We start from the raw sequence: 12,890 nt of genomic DNA on the forward strand, positions 1-12,890 counted from the left end.
TATGTAGCTGGCTCTCAAATAATTGGGTTTATGCTCTGTTGTAAGGATCAGTCCTTTCTGGAGGAGCAGGCAGACTGTGCTGGGAGCCTTGTGCCTGAATGCAGACAGTGTTACAGCAGCTGGTGAGTGGTTTCCAAGCTTTGTGAAGGTTGGCAGGTGAGCGTGCAGTCAGGGAATACAGTGTGCTTGGGAGGGTCCCTGCAGCCGGGAGATAAGGCTTGGTGACCTGCAGAAATGGGGCTGTCCTTACTGGATGTGTGTGGGTGGTGCTCGGGTTAGGGGCTGTGTGCTGGGTCAGCAGGTACCCGATGGCATGCTGCCATTGTCTCCAAAGTGCTTCCATGAAACAATCTTGAAAATGAGCCAGGAACATCATGTGAAATCTAAATACAGATTTCCAAGCAATCCTAGAGTCAAACTGGGCAGGAATCACTGCTTGCTTTCTGCTACGGGTAGCTTGTATTCAGTTCTGCTTCAGCAGGTGGGATGGAATTTTTCCCCACTAGTGTTTGGATGGAAGTGTCTGAGCAGCAGCTCTCTAACAAATATGAGGGGAGCAGGGCCATCTGTTTCTCTTATCTGCACGCTGTGCTGAGCCTGCCCTGCCTTTCTGCTTCTTGACAAGTGGCAGAGCTGCAGTCTCCCCATTCTGGTCTCCCTCAGAAAATGCAGGGCTGGATGACATTCCTTCCAGTCCTGTCTGCTGCTGCCATCCCTACCGTTGGGCCTGTGCACAAACCTGATGAGAGCTGAGCGACTAAGGGACTGGGAAAAAGCCTGTTGCCATTGTGCCACCCCTGGAGGATGCTGGTCGAGCACATTTTGGTTTTACATTTTGTCTTTGTTTTGGTGTGAGCACTTGCTTTCTTGTAAGTGAACTCGGTTAGCTTGAAGACCACCACAGAAAGCTTTCAGCCCTCCTCCTGCACTTCCTTTGTGCCAGCTCAGCAGTTACTTCATTTGTCATGCCTGGTTCACAGCCTAGGTGACTTTACCAGCTCCCCTCAGAGAGTATTTGGGGATATATATATTCCAGCCTTTCCTCCCTCCACAGTGCTGTGCCCCACTGGATGTTGGGCAGGAAGTGCTCCAGACCCCTCTGGATGTGACAAATGCTGCTATGGACCTCGTATGACATGGGAATCTGGTTTCCATGTCTGTGGGGAAATACTCTTTAAAATAGCTGCCTATGTCAGGGCAGTGCTTTACTGTATATCCCATCTATGGGTAGATCTTGAAAGAATCTTCATGTTACAATCCCCCTAATATTTTTAATAGGAGGCTGGTCAGAAGCCCTGCTTTCTTAACGTGCAATGACTTCTTTTTTACAGTGACCCACTGAGGACGTGAGCAGCAGCCAGCCGCAAGTCTTCTGGGCTGTCATGGTCACAGCGAGCGTCTATTTCTAACCTGATGAGCCAAGCACCCTGCACAGGAAAGCAATTCCAAGTAAGCAAGTGAATTTTGCATTTTGAAGGGTTTGTGTTTTGGGGCAGTATACTTTTCAATATGTTGTTTACTGTAAACTGATATTAAATGTGACCTGGATTTGGATGCATTCTCATTTTGGACTTAAATGGATGAATATCCATTTTGCTTTGGATTAATCATTTTTTGCACGTGTGCCAGTGGCGGCCTTTGGTGCTGGCAGCAGCCTGTGGTCCTCACTTGGGTGGCTGTAACGACTGACTTCATGTCCTGCAGCTGCATGGCACTGTTTCTTTTGGCACTTGTACCAGCTGTTTTTTCTGAGTGAGCCTTCCATTCAAAATCATTGCTTGCTAGCAAATGTAGAACAATTCAGTCCAATTTCTGTTAGCTTAGATATTGTGTGTGCCAGCCTGGCAATCTCCATTCAAGAGAACAGTCCAACTCCAATACTGAATTGTAAAATCATAGAAGTCAACTGAAAGATGGATTTGGTCGGTCCCTTTTCTTTTCAGTTGAGGTAAACTAGGAACAAAACTTCAGAGGATGTAGTTTATGTATAAGTACCACAAAAAAAAGACTACTTATAAGGCAATCTTTGCCCCCGTGGTTGATGAAATCAGAGTGATCTGTAGAGTGGATGAGACGGACAGGTGGAATGCCTGATTTCTGTTCCCATTTCTGACTTCAACATAAATAAATTGACCTGCACTAAGAAAAATAAACTGGGCATCTTCCCTTTCTTGTTGCTTGTTGTTATGGGTTTTTTTGTTGTTGTTTTTTCCCTTTTCAGTAATGCTTTGAAGCTGCCCAAGGATTTGTTGAGGGGCATCTTTTAAGGTTCTTTTATTGTTGTGTTGGGTTTGATCTGTGCTGAAAAGCTCCATGTCTAATGTAAGAACTGGAAAATGAAAGCAAGAGCTATTGAACTGTAGAGGTGTTTGAGAAAGAATGTGATTTTTAAAGCAGTTATTTGTTCATGTGTAACATGAGCAGCTAGCACACTGAATGAAACAAGGCATTGGTGCCCACAGCCTTTGGCGAGGAAAGTGCCTTTTCTCTAGAAGTGCTTGAAAATGGGTGAGACTAAACTGGCTGGTCATGAGCAGTTGCTGTGAAGGATAGAGCAGAAGATCAGCTCTCCGTTGTGGTTCTTCCTAATCCAGTTGTAATTCTCCCTATGAGTGCCCCGAGCAAACCTGGTTTTAGGAAAGCTGGGTTTATCCCCTCTCCTACCACAATCTCAGGACTGCATGCCTGTAAATCTCAAGTGCTGTACAATAACACGCTGCGTAGTGCCTCCACACATACCATCAACAATACTGTCAGTAAACAGAAATAATGAGGAAAATACTGTCACCTAAAATCAAAGCTGCTAAAAAGGAGGAATCTCTGTGTGTGTTGCATGTAAAGTTAATTGTTCTGGGCAGGAGTTAATTCTGTCATTGCTGCTTTCTGAAAGCTGGCAGCTGTGCGGTGGCTGTTCTAGACATGAAACCCGAGATTGTTTTCATCGGTACTGAAAAATTCTTACCTTTGCTTCCCCAGCTGTACAAACACTGAGAGAGCTGAAGGTACTTGTGCCAGACAGCAGAAGCTCCTGTTGCTGTATTGATTCAACCTTTTTTTTTCTCTGGGCTCAGTACACAGACCCGATGAATAACGGAGTAATCTATTACTTAAGTTCACTGCAGGCTTAATAGGGGTTGAACATATGTAGGTGTAGTGCAAGGCTGCTTTATTCCCACCATCTGAGAAAAATTCAATCTGAACACTGTTGGAGATGCAGCATGCTTATAATTCATGCTGAGAAGTTCCTTGCAGACACCTGGATACTTCCGAGGTCAGATTTGTGTGCTTGTCTCACTGTATAGCAGTGTACTTTCCAGTGCTGCAGGGTCACAAAATACATAGGTGGCTCTTTGCTGAAATCCAGGGGTCAAATATCATGGAAATGAAGGTACTGCTGGCTCTCAGTGGTATTTCCTCTGTGAATCAGTCCCAAAAACATCCCTTTCCTCAACTGTTAACTGTGTACAACTTGAGCCTCAAAATAATCCAGGGAACCTCTTGTAGAAACAGAACTCATCCTTCAGCTTGCTGTTGAACTTGCTTGCTGAATTTCTTTTAAATTGAAACTTGCTCTCCATGCAAGCAAATGATTGCTGGATGTGAGTGTAACAGTGACTAATGCAAGTAGATATTACGGTGTGCAAAGCAGTATTTTAGGGTTGGAACTTAATTTTTCAGAACGAATTTTGTTGAAATTTACTAATGCCAGATATGCTGGTACCGACTGCATGTAGCTCCACAGAACAGAGCCTCAAGGTATTTGTGTCACTATGCGTGATGGTGGGGGGAGCACCATCTTGCTGATCTCTCATTTTATATTCGTCTGTCTGTAAAGATTTCTGCTGAGGTTGCCTGTTTAAAACCAGAAAAAATGTGTATGCATATAGCTGGGACTTGAAATGGTTGAAATTAAATTCCAGCACAGGCTACTTGGTAGTTAACAGCCACGGAGGTTTTCAGCTTTCAGACCGACGTTTAAAAAACCCACTGAAATGTCAGATGCATGGGAGATGATCTCTATGAAAAGCGCTGTCGGCAGTTTCTGGGTGTTGGCCTGCACACGTGAGAGCGCCTTGGGGATAGTGATTAGTCATGTAACTGCCTGCAGATAGGTTTTCTGGTGCAAGTGGGGTTTTGTGGTGCTGACGTTTAGGCGATTACTTTGCTGCCAGGAATGTCTGAGCTCGGAGCTGCTGCGTAATGCTGTCCTTGCTCGCTCCCTGCAGTGCCACCGGACCAACCTCCAGGAAGATTCTTCTCAGCTCTGCTTTGCTCCCCTGCAGTCCTGCCCCTGCTTCTCCCAGTTGCACAAAGCCGCGTGCATCTGAACTCCTGTACGAGTGGAAGCAGCGAGTTGGTGCAGCAGGATTTGCAGGTGGCTCTGCTTCTAAGTGGTGCACAGTACCCAGCAATACTGGGATCTGATCTGTGCGACTGCTGCCTCTGCCACACTGTGCACCCGGAGGGGGTAAGTCCCAGAGAGGAGTGATGGTTCATTATCGTGGCAGTAATTGGAAAACAAAGGTTTAACTTGAGTTTGGAGTGGGTATTTTGTGTATCCTTTGCTCGGATGGATCTTATTTGACCCTGGTAGTTTCCCTGGCCTTTGCTGCTTTGCTGGCCATAGCTGCCTCCTGGCAAAGGAGCACCAGAAAGCAGGGTGCTGTCAGCAGTTTCAGCCTTGTTTCCTCATTCAAATCCTTAAAACGTGGGGCTTGGGAGAGACGCAGGGTGCGACAGCAGGAAGTGGCTGCAGTTTATGGAAATAAGCCACACCTGCCTGTACTTAGTCCCTAATTTGTAGAGTGCATCTTCCTGCTCTACACTGTATGTTGCTGTGTTAGCGTAGCACTGGCCCTCTGTGCTGGCTCTGAGTTGCTCTGTGGCTGGTTCACAGCTTAGAGGAGGTAGTGAACAGGCTTTCTGTCCTGCTTTGTGCCCCGTTTCCTCATGTTCCTTTTGGTTTTCCCTGAATTTCTCTCAAGGTTCCCAGTTTTCTGTTGGGATTTGACATCCCATCATGGGCAAGCATCAAAACTTCTGGTAGCTGCACTCGTGTCCTGCTTGTGGAGTTGATGTACAGATGTGTGTGCTGCATCTGAAAGGCACACAGTGACAGCTGTATGGGAACTTTTTTCACTTCCTTTGGAAGGAAAGGCTGAGCACGAACCTGGGGCTGCTGCCTGTTCCCCCAGCTCTTAGCATGCAGGTAAAATTTCAACTATTATGTTACTAACAGCAAATATTATTTGGTGTTGAAGTCATGCTGGAAGTGGTTCAAAATGGGTGTATTTGATTTCATGGGGAGAGCACCATCTTGCTGATCTCTAATTTTATATTTTTGCTGCCTGGCTGTGAGTTAGAATTGCAAAGATAAAGCAAGCTGGGCTTGCAATTGTGGGAAACTTGTGTTCATTCAGAGCCTGTCAGTTCATTAGCAAATGTTTTTCTGTGTTCTCATGGATTTGTAATTGGAAGAAGTTTTTAACAAAAAGGCTTTTCCTAGCCTCTGCTGTTCCTGTTTGCAGTGAATAGTTGAAAAGCTGTCAGCAACTGATCTGACAGGAGATTTGCACGTAGTTCTTAGGAAGCCAGAATACTGTATCTGATGGGTTTTGTTCCATGGTGATAACTATGTAGGAAAGGATGGGTAGAGTATTTGGTATTAAAATGCTGCCTGTCCCAACTGTTTAAGAATGTGTGTGTCCAGGCTACAGCCAGGCAGGTTGAAATACCGTATAGTGTGGAGCATTTTCCTGCCTCTAGGTTTCTCCCTGCTGTTTTCTGGGCTGCAGAGCACTTCGTTTCAGCCACCAGACTTTGATGTATGGTTAAATTCCCCAAGCTTTGCTAATTATTTCTTGGAAAGCTCCTGTAAATACAGCCTTGGGGACGCCCTGACCTGTACAGCATGTCTGGAAGGGCAGCCGGCAGCAGAGGTGAAGAACAAACTTTGCTTTGCACAAACACTTTTTATTACTCAGATACATTCACTCCTCCTACAGTCGCTTCAGCTGCTTGGTAGAAGTTGTCACTGATCCAAATAAAGTCAATGCCCTCTTTAGCCTAAAATCTGGACAATCTGCATCTGACAGCATTGTGCTGGTTTGTCTGGCTCCCTGTTCTGAAACTGGTTGTCATGCACGAGGAGAGTTTAGGAAGCCAGAAGCAGCTGTGAAATGGAGTGCATAGGCAGGGTGGATGCAGACTGACAGGTCTGGGCACAGCAAGGAAAGCACGCCCCTTATCAGTTGTGGTACCTCACTTGCTCTTCCTCCTGATGTGTTTTATTTTCTGTCTTTTAGTCTTCTGTGGAGTTTCTGTGGGCAGGCAGCTGAAAATTGGGAATGCAAAAGCACTGACTCTAGTTTTGCATTGTTCTACAATTTTTGCTAATGCTGTCCAAGCCCCCAGACAGTTTATCTGGCAAACCGACTGCTAAATGGATGATCTACTTCCCAGCCAATGCTATGATCTTAAATATCACTGTGCATCACAGGAATTACTTGAAAACTGTTGTGTACTCCTCAAGCTGTCAGTTGTCTTTCGGCATCCTCTTTGTGCTCTTTCATCTTTAAACACATGTTCTGAAGCTCAGATAACTTACCTGTTAGCAGCTATGAGGATGTCTTTTCTCATCTGCTCCTGAACCATAGCTGTACTGGCAGCTTGAAAGCTGTTTACAAAGGAGATAAAGCAAGGAGCTGTGTTGTAGTTGCTGTAGCTGCTGTTTCTCTAAATATTTTTTTAATACTCCAGCAATATTCAGCACAAGGCTGTGTGTGTGCTCGGTGGGGATGTCAGCTTGCTTTCAGCTTGCAAAGCTGGCATGTGATCTCTCTGTAACCCTGAAGGACAAATTAATGCTATGGGCAGATCGGCCAAAGGTGAGGTCCTTGAACCTCTCCTAGGTGTGAAGCAGTGCTTACGAGGCAGGTTTGGGGGCTGTTGGTGAGGGGGTGACTGCTCCAAACTGAGTTCAGATTCTGTGCTCTATTGTTAGAGCAATGATGGCATAGGTAAATTGCATAAGGCATCTTAAGATAATTGCAAAATTGCAGTTTGTTTATAAAAATACAATTTCTGCCCCAGCTTTCCCCAAAGTGTTCTGTTGAGAGACACGTGATATAATGAAGAGACAGCTCATCAGGTTATTAATAGTGTTGTCCGTTTCATTCTGAATGCTATGTTAAAATAACGAAATAAAGGAGTATAGTACAAGGATAATGAACTTAACGCTTTTGTGTCTGTTAGTTGACTAAGTTCTGTAGGTTTCAGTTTTACAGACTACATCAGCAGCCAGTGAGAAAGGCAGCTTGTCTCTGCGTGGGGGGAAGTATGTGATGTGCTCAGCTTCTTAACTCAAATGCACCACTGTGTGCACACAAGTGCCTCGTAAAAAGGCAAGGGGCAAGAGCAGATGAGAGTCATTGTTTGCATTTCTTCACTGTAAAGAAGTGGTTTAATTAGTTTTAATCAGTCTCTTTCCTCTGCTCTGGGCATTGTTAACTGCAGTCCAAACTCACGCAAAACCTGCAGCTCTTAAACTTCTTAAATGCAGAATGCAGGTCATTTGGGTCGCTGTTACAACTTAACTCAAGAGCTCTGGTGTTGGTTGCCTTGTGAAAGTAGGATACTGCTGGAAAACCAGGTATGAAGCTAAAAGACAGTGGCTGCTTTGAGAGCTCTCTGTCTGGGTTTTATTCTTCCTGTGCATGCCCTGCTGGTGCTTTGCTCCTTGCTGCTGCAGGAGGAGGGCTGCTGGGGCAGGGGGTTTCACTTTGCTGTTCATAGCAGGGTCTGCCAGACACAGTACTGTGAAACAGGAGGCACTGGTGCTAGCTGGAGGGTTTCGTAGAGGCTGTTGAATTGTTACACATTCAAGAAAGTGGACAGAAAGTCTCTTTTCACAGATGTTTCTCTTACATAGATCAGCTCCATCTGCTTCCCTTACCTTGATGGAGTAGTTGGTGGGGAGGGGTTGAGTTGAGTTGAGCTTGCAACAGAGAGAGGATGCACAGTAATTCAGGTTAGGGGAAACTCAAGGGGGAGTTCACAGCTTGGCAAAGTGTCACCCTGCTCCTTCCCGGCACGCTGCTCAGGAGAGACAGGCCAAGGAGAGGGTCCTGAGTCAGGCTTCCCATATCTCTCACATCCCTGACTGCTGCTGGAGGGTCAGGTGAGCAAAATTCCTCCCACTGTAAGAGCAGAGCAAGTACGAGACAGCCTCAGGATGCTGAATGTGTCCACGTCTACGGGGCCCAGTGACATGCATCCCGGGGATCTGAAGGAACTGGCTGCTGTGGCTGCCAAGCTATTCTCCGCTATGTTTGAAAAGTCCTGGCTGTCAGATGAAGTTCCTGGGGAAACATCACTCCCATTTTTAAGAAAGGGAGACCCAGGGAACTACAGACTGCTGGGCCTCATGTCTGTGCTTGGGAAGGTCATGGAGGGGATCCTCTTGGAAGAGATGTTTAGGCACACATGAGATGTGGAGGTGATCCGAGGCAGCCAGCACAGCTTCACCAAGGGAACATCCTGACCAAAAGAGGAGAGATTTAGGTTAGAAATCAGAAGAAAATTCCTTATGCAGAGGACCCTGAGGCCCTGGCACAGTCTCCCAGAGAAGCTGCGAATGCTGCTATTCAGCCAGTATTTGCTTCTGCCTGCTAATTTGGGGTTGAGTGAAAATAGATGCTTCAAAGCAAATCTGTATCGAATCCCATGTTGGGAGAAATTTGCAGTTTGAGGTGCAGAAATCTTGGGAAAAAAAATAGATACACAGTTTGCACCTGAGAAAAGGAAGCTTGTATCCACTCCACATCAAGTGAAAAATGTGTGCTAAGAGATTAATGAAGGTGAACAGGTAATCAATAAAAAAGCTGAGTCTTTTCCTGTTTACCCTGGTAGGGGTCGTTTTGCTGGTGCTGTTTCAGGAAATAACACATGCGGGTGACCAGGGCTGTCTTTTTCCAGAAGCACAAGCAGCTCAAGGTATAGGCTTGACTTATTTCATAGGCAGCCTGAAGTTACGCTTCCAGCTGAGTGTGGGGTCCGTGCTTCTACCTGCCCACAGCCACTTCCTCCCTGTGTCCTTGGCTTGGGCAGCTGCAGGGCTACTGTTCAAACCAAAAAAAATTAAAAATAAATAAATATATATATTTACATTAAACACATTTTTGTATCTGTCATTCCTTGTGTCTTCAATGTCATTTGCACCTCTGTCCCCAGAAGAAGAACAGGTTCAGTGAAGGACAGTGGGGGAAATCAAAGGCATGGAGCAGCTTTTGTGTAAGAGGAGCTGAATAAACTTCAGCTTGGAGGAGAAATGGTTAGAGTGGGGGAAGTGAGAAGAGGAATGTTACGGAAAGTGTGAGCAGAGCATGACTGTACCCAGGCCCTCCCTATTCAGGGAAAAACTAAGAAATGAGGAAGCAACAAGCTTAAAATGGGAAAGCTTTACGTTTGGTAAGGCTTCCCTTTCAGTGCTGCACAGGTTGCTGCATGTGCTGTGATGAGGGGTTAAGCGAAGACTGGATAAACCCTCACCTTGGCTGTTTGAAACCTCTTCTGGCTCAGAGAAACGTTACCAAAGCAATGTTTTAGAGGGAGCTAATGGCAGCTGTATTAAACTTGCTGCAGAAACTTGAAGTTTAATTTTGTATGGCTGTAATTAACCACTTTGCTCTTTTCAGATACTGCATTGTATCTGTGCTATCTAGTATGCATCTGGGGCTGCAAGTTGGAGGAACAGATTAAATGTCAGATTTCTTGGCTTCTGCATGATTTGAGATTGTTGGTTATTTATGAAGAACAGACGTGCATTGGCAGAAAATTCAAGTACTCAAAGATTGGTGTTTAAGAGCAGATGATAGCTGAAGTTGTCTTGGATAACTTGTTGCCTTGCTTCACCAAAGCTTTGCAGTCTGTGAGCCTGGGTGCCTGGGGTGAGTCAGGTAGGAGGGGAAACCTTGCACCACATGCTGCACGGTGCTGCAAAGTTTGTTTGCTTGGTTACCATGTGAAACAGCCATACTTCCTGGAGACTTTGGGGCTTTTGCAGGAGCATGAAGCTGAAGCTCCTGAATATACCCAAAAATGCCCTGGAACTGGAAGAGGCAGTGGTCTGCACACTGGGAAATCTTGGATGGTGATAGGCTCCATCCCAAGGCACGGATTTGGTGACCTGCATGGGAACCATGAGAGCTGGTTGGAGTGATTTACCACTTGTCTGATGCTCCTTTCTTGTGATTGCTCATGTCTATTGCAGCGAAGTGTGTTTCCATGAAAGCTAGAAAACTATTGGCCTGCTTTCCTTCCTCCAAAAGCCAAGTGGTACTTTATAACACAATAAGGACAGTATTTCTGAATGTGCTTGGACTAAATTTGCTGGAAGAAACTGGGAAAACACAAAAAAACATGACTTGGGAAAGCATGTATTTAATGTACAGTGGCAACAGATTTCTAGACAGTTTGATTTATAGGTAAATACTGTTTCTTTGTATTTTCATAGCCATAAGCAGTTAGCAATTTGGATTTGAAAGGCCTAGCTGTAATCTAGAGGTCTTTCTGCACTTTTTTCAGTCCCACCTGCCAAGTTCCTCCCTGGCAGCCGAGATGTCCCATGATGCCAGGAGAAGTGACATACTATGATATCCCGAGGTAACTCTCCCATCCTTCATTTTTGGCTCCTTGCTTTGCCTCCAGACGGAATAACCCACCTGTTGGATTAGAGCTGTTTTGCTCACACAAGGTGAAGATTAGGATGAAGTATTCTCACTTGCTAAGGATGAAGTATTCTCACTTGCTAAAACTTTTGCAGTGTAACCCGATTTAAAAATAAAATCCCCCCATGCCCAGCTTGGGCTCCCCAGCATAACTTGTCAACATATATGAGGCATCGGCTGGGTTTTTGGCTGTGCATTTGCTGTTCAGAATATTGAAGCTCATCTGAGAAACTTTGCAAACCACAAATGTATCTCCTGCACGCATCTGTCAGGCTCTGGAAACTTATTAGGTGATGCTTTTTTCTTCCTTTTTAATTTTAACTCTGTCGTCTCTTATCCTCTGATTGTTTTATGTGATTTCTGACTTGATCTTCAGTTAGAAATGTCTGACACATCTCACAAAAGCCCTTGATATTACATTTGTATGTGCTGATACTAGTTAGGATTCTGCTTCTTTTGGTATTCTTTTTCTAGTGTGTCACTTAAGCCCACCACGTGCACCATTACCAAACCTGTCAGTTCCTATTGTGCCCGCTTCCCTGTTATGAGCCCTTCTAAGCCCAAATATACCTGGCTGAGGGCTGGCCTGCAAACTCCATTTTTGCTTTGGGTGCATCAAGAGCGTTGAGAAACTCGATTAGATGTCACAGAGGTGATTTTGCACGGATCACATGTGCTGGAGGAGGCTGTGGTGGAGCTTTGCTGCGTGGCAGGCGTCGTGTTTTGCTGTTGCCACTGTTAGACCAGAGCATCAGTGAGCTGATGATGTTTCAGTTCTGTAGGGACTGAGTGTGGGGAGGGATGGTGCCGGTGAGTCCAGCTGACTCACTGTGCTGTATGCTACGTGTTGGTTATGCTGTGTGAGGGTGAGTGCGACTGGATCCCCAGCACGGGGGGCCTGGAGAAGTAGTTCTGTGTGTTCTGGCTTCCTGGCTGCAGGTTGATCAGCGCAGTCACCTTAGCAGGCAGCTGAGCTGCCATCTGTTGCACTTCTTGTGTTGTCTCATTCGGGTGATAGTGCTGGTCTTTCTAACATTGGTTACAGAGGGAAATGGCTGAGGATCCCTTCCCAAACTGGCCAGACTTTTTTGAAAGTAGGGAGGAGAGAATTGTGCTAAAGGAAAAGATCAGAAAATCTGGTGAAGTAACAGCAGTGTAATGGGATATGATACAGAAAGGTGATGTAATGCAAATAAAGTGAAGTGTGTGCAGTGAGTGAATGTATTGGAAACAAAAACATCGTAAGAGAGGTGTGGAGTTTAAAGTCTGCTGCTAAAGATTACTGAAACAAACTACAGGAAGTTTGTTTTTGAGGACAAAATCATCTGTGCATTCAGAGAGAGGAGGGTGGCATCTTTGTGTGAGTGCAGGCTCTGTGCCAGAGGACTGCTGCTCTATAACCAGAGGTTTATGATTTTGGTTATTTAAATAAATGCAGTCAGTAGATAGAAAAGGTGACACCTTCACCTAGATAAGACTGAATGCTGTATGAGCTACCTTGCAGTTCTCTGTCCCAGCAAAAACCTGTGCTTTTATCTTCAACTTTCCCTGCTGCTTGTATTTATCACCCAGGCTTTGCCATGACCTGTACTTGTGGGCTGCTGGCTTGGGTCTGTCTCGAGACAGGTAACAAGGAGGTGCTTCCTTCCTCTCTGATTCATTATGCTAGAGGAGGCAGCACATGGCATGGCAGTGAGCTTCCCATTCAGGGAGGCTGGAGGTGGCATCTCAGGAGCTGGAGCTGGAATGAGGAGGACAGCTGGTATGCAGCAAAATGAATTAATGTGGGGATCATACATTTAAGTGAAGAACTACATTTGAAACGGCACAAGCAAGCAGCGCTTGTTTTTTTCCCAAGAAATATCTGCAGCTTGCCATGTCCATACCTTTTAGCTGGTATTGTCTCTAATGACCTACAGTCCTTCTAAAATGTTATTATTGCACTTCATTTTGTGCAGTGTCGAAGTTTTGAATGGGCAGGTGCTGTTAAATGGATATACTTAAGATTTTGCTGCGTTGTGAAGATCTTTGTCTGGGGTAGCTTTTATATTTTTATTTTTGGAGGCAAGGACATGTAGGTTTATGGTTTAAAAGAATTAAGTGCTTAGTGGTTTAAAAGACACAAGCAGGGAGGAAGGGCAATACCCTCAAAACAAGCCAAAC

The 12,890-nt window shown here is 45.3% G+C and overlaps 1 protein-coding gene across 6 annotated transcripts in view; it reads left to right on the forward strand.

The window, feature by feature from the left end:
• Window positions 1–12,890, forward strand: part of SGMS1 (sphingomyelin synthase 1) — a 75,938-nt gene that overhangs the window by 15,537 nt on the left and 47,511 nt on the right. For 2 of the 6 annotated variants that reach the window (XM_090144710.1, XM_090144707.1), the window contains exons 2-3: window positions 1,332–1,449; window positions 4,227–4,468. The gene's annotated coding sequence lies outside the window, so the exon portion shown is untranslated. Of the gene's footprint in view, window positions 1–1,331; window positions 1,450–4,226; window positions 4,469–4,505; window positions 5,210–12,890 lie in introns of those variants that run through there. The other 4 variants (XM_031602533.2, XM_031602531.2, XM_090144709.1 and 1 more) reach the window with 3 other exon arrangements.

The sequence above is a fragment of the Phasianus colchicus genome, chromosome 8 (genome assembly GCF_987193195.1).
Source record: "Phasianus colchicus chromosome 8, bPhaCol1.hap1.1, whole genome shotgun sequence".
NCBI classification, from domain to species: domain Eukaryota; kingdom Metazoa; phylum Chordata; class Aves; order Galliformes; family Phasianidae; genus Phasianus; species Phasianus colchicus.